Source organism: Ornithorhynchus anatinus, chromosome 2 (assembly GCF_004115215.2).
Source record: "Ornithorhynchus anatinus isolate Pmale09 chromosome 2, mOrnAna1.pri.v4, whole genome shotgun sequence".
Lineage (NCBI taxonomy): Eukaryota > Metazoa > Chordata > Mammalia > Monotremata > Ornithorhynchidae > Ornithorhynchus > Ornithorhynchus anatinus.
In genome coordinates, this window is record NC_041729.1 from 90685489 (window position 1) to 90689524 (window position 4036).

General features: G+C 45.5%; 1 non-coding gene across 1 annotated transcript; it reads left to right on the plus strand.

Annotated features, from left to right (window-relative positions):
• The first annotated feature begins 2705 nt into the window (after window positions 1–2705).
• Window positions 2706–2843, plus strand: LOC114809627. Its single transcript, XR_003757403.1, has one exon. It is a non-coding gene; the product is annotated as a small nucleolar RNA SNORA7 (small nucleolar RNA).
• Window positions 2844–4036: the final 1193 nt, after the last annotated feature.

A 4036-nucleotide genomic window follows, 5' to 3' on the forward strand; every position in this document is an offset into this window, starting at 1 on the left:
ACTTGGGTTCTAATCCCAGCTCTGACACTTGTCTATGACCTTCATCAAGTCATTTAATTTCTCTGGGCTTCATTTGCCTCATCTGTAAGGGGGATTAAGATTATAAACCCCTTTGCTTAGTAGAGTGCCTGGTACATAGAAAGTGCTTAACAAATACCATTTTAAAAAATGAATTTCACCCACCAAGGGGCTTAAACTCACCTGAACTGTGTTTCTTTATAACCAAATATTCAGATTGAGCCTGGAGTTCTCTTTTTAGTGGATCCCAAGCTGGAGGTCTACCCTACTGTTTTCAATGGCAGTTATTGTATGCTGAGCAGTGTTGCCTGGCTTACTATGTACCAAGCACTGTTCGAAGCACTGGGGTGGATAATAGGTAATCAGGTTGTCCTATGTGGGGTTCACAGTCCTAATCCCCCTTTTTACAGATGAGGTCACTGAGGCATAGAGAAGTTAAGTGAAATGCCCAAAGTCATACAGCAGACAAGGAGCAGAGCTGGGATTAGAACCCACAACCTCTGACTCCCAAGCCTGTGCTTTTTCCATGGAGCCACACTGAGACACAGTTCTAAAGTTTGGGGTAGATAAAAAGCTAATCAGATTGGACACAGTCCAAATCTCACATGAGGCTCAGAGTCTTTATACCCTTTTATAGATGGGGAAACTGAGGCATCAAGAAGTTAAATGAGTGGCCCTAGGTCTCACATAGACAATTAGTGGAGATGGGATTAGAAGCCAGGCCTGCTCTCTTTCCACTAGGCAACACTGCTTCTCGACAGAGGCTTTGCCACGTACCTCCTGTGGGACTCTGGGCAAGTCATTTAACTTCTCTGGGCCCCAGATTCCTCAATTATAAAATGGAGATGAAATATCTGTGTTCCCTCCCCATCAGCCTGTGAGCCCCATCTGAGACAGGAACTGTGTCAAACCTGATTATCTTTCATATCTTCTAGTTTAGAACTGTAGAAGAAGAGCATGGCTTAGTGGAAAGAGTGTGGGCTCGGGAGTCAGAGGTTGTGGGTTCTAATTCCGGCTCTGCCACTTGTCCCCTGTGTGACTTTGATCAAGTCACTTAACTTCTCTGGGCCTCAGTTCCCTCATCTGTAAAATGGGGATTAAGACTGTGAGCCCCACGTGGGACAACCTTATTAACTTTTATCCTCCCCAGTGCTTAGAGCAGTGCTTGGCACATAGTAAACGCTTAACAAATACCATCATTACTATTACAGTGTTTGGCACATAATAAGCACTTACACACCACCATTCAGTCATTCGATTGTATTTATTGAGCACTTATTATGTGCTTGGAAGAGTACAAGAGAAGTAAAAGGAATGGTTCTTGCTCCCAAGAAGCCTACATTTTTATGGTTTTTGCCTTTACCTGACTCTTCCGCTGCTGGCTTTCTATCACTCTTCAACTCCACTGACCTCCTGTTCCACCCCACCTCACTCGCTCACCAAGTCTGATGCACACTCGATCACGTTGTCCCTCGTCACTGTACAATCTCTACCCTCACCTACTCTAAAATTCCTCTATCCGACCACAACCTTCTCACCTGCCTTTTCTTCCAAACATCCTGTCCCGGCAAATCTGTCCTGTTATTCCAAAGAGACCACTGATCTTTTGACTGCATTCAGTTTTCTCAAGTCAACATGCCCAATTTAGAGTCCATAAACAAACTTACTTCCCTCGACAACCAAATTGACACCCTCAACACCACTCTCTCTAATCAACTCATTCACTCCCTTATCCCTTCTTCCATCTCACACCGCTAGCCCACAACCCTGGATCAACTCCACAGTCTGTTTTCTCTGATTCTTTGCATGAGCCACAGGGTGCTGCTGAGGGAAATCCAGATATTAGGCTGACCTCGTCCACCCCAAGTTTATCTTGCCTGTTTTAGCTCTGCTCTCTCCTCTGCCTGGCAACATTATTTCCCCATCCTTATTGATTCCTAGGCCCATAACCCTCACCAGTTGTTTCGAAGATTTAACTCCCACCTCAAACCTCCTGTCCCATGACCTCCCCAATCTCTCGCCCCTAATGACCTGGCCACATTCTTTACTGAGAAAATTGAAATCATCAGGTGTGATCTCCCTAAAATCTCTCCTGTTCCTCTCACTCCTCCTGCCCTTTCTTCAAGTCTCCCATCCTTCCCAGCAGAATCTCAAGAGATCTCCTGACTTCTCTCAAAATTCACCCCCTTCACCTGTGCCTCTGATCCCAATCCCTTCACACTTTATCAAAGATTTTGTTCCCCACTTCTTCCTTCCCTGACTGCCATTTTCAACTGTTTCCTGTCTAATAACTTTTTCCCCACTGTTTTCAAACATGCTTACACATCCCCTTCCTAAAAAAACCCCTCCCTTGACCCCATGCTCTCTCCAGTTATTGCCCCATCTCTCTCCTACCAAATTCCTTGAGTGAGTTGTCAACACCCACTGTCTTCACTTCCTCTCCTCGACCCACTCCTAACTGGCTTCCTCCCTCCTCATGCCACAGAAACTACCCTCTCAAAGGTCACTAAAGATCTCTTTGTCTTTGTCACTGTCAACTCCCCAATTCTGAAAAGATTATCCAACCTTGGCTTCACTGACAATGTCCTCTCCTGTTTCTACTCTCTCCCTGACTGCTCATTTTCAAGTCTCTCTACCGGGCTCTGCCCAACCTGCTATCTACTTTAGTGCTTAGTACAGTGCTTGGCCCCCTCTCAGGGTCACACCTGGAAAGTTTCCAGTACTTTACCAGTCTTGGCTACCGGAGGGAGAGTCAAGCAGAGACCTACACATTCTATTCCTATCTTGGCCAGTGGCTAGTGAGTGGAAGACAATCTGCTACAAGTCATAACTCACCCATGCTGGGCAGCCAAGGTATGGGAGAGAGTGGAGGGCGGAGACTCAAGTTCACTTCATGGAAGGCAGCAATGGTAAACCTCTTCCATATTTTTAACCAAGAAAATTCTATGGGTACACTACCAGAATGATTTCAGATGGAGAGTGGGGTGTTCGGAGAGATGTGTCCATGGTGTCACTATGGGTCGGAAACAATTTGACGGCATAAGACAAGACAGTGCTTGGCACACAGTAAGTGGTTAACAAATACCATTTTAAAAAAGCACAAATATAAACATCCATCCACTCATCTACTTCAATCCACCCCAAGAGTGTAGTTCTGGAGAATAGCCCTAAAACTGTTAAATAACAATGCTATCAAGCACTTTTCATTCATTCATTCATATTTATTGAGCACTTACTATGTGCAGAGTACTGTACTAAGAGCTCGGGAAAGTACAATACAGCAATAAACAATCATATTCCCTGCCCACAACGAGCTTACATTCGGGGGGGGGAAATACAAGCATCAGTACAAATAAATAAAATTAAATTACAGATATGTACATAAGTTCTGTAGAGCTGTGGGGGTGGGGAGGGGGAGAGAGCAAAGGGAACCATTCAGGGCAATGCAGAAGGGAGTGGGAGGTGAAGAAAAGTGGGACTTAGTCTGGGAAGGTCTTTTGGAGGAAACATGCCTTCAGTAAGCTTTGAAGTAGGGAAGAGTAATTGTTTGTTGGCTTTGAGGAGGGAGGGCATTCCAAGCCAGAAGCAGGATGTGGGCTAGGGGTCGGTGGTGAGATAGAGGCACAGTGAGAAGGTTAGCACTAACAATAATAATAATGGCATTTATTAAGTGCTTACTATGTTCCAAGCACTGTTATAAGCACTGGGGTAGATAGGAGGTAAATCAGGTTGGACACAGTTCCTGTCCCACATGGGGCTCACAGTCTTCCTCCTCATTTTACAGTTGAGGAAAGTGAGGCACAGAGAAGTTAAGTGACTTGCCCAAGGTCACACAACAGACAAGTGGCCGAGCTGGGATTAGAACCCACATCCTTTGACTCCCAAGACTGTGCTCTTGCCACTAGGCCATGCTGCTTCTCACTAAAGGAGTAAAGTTTGTGGGTTGGGTTGTAGAAGGAGAGAAGCGAGGTGAGGTAGGAGGGGACAAGGAGGTGGAGTACTTAAAGCCAGTGGTGAG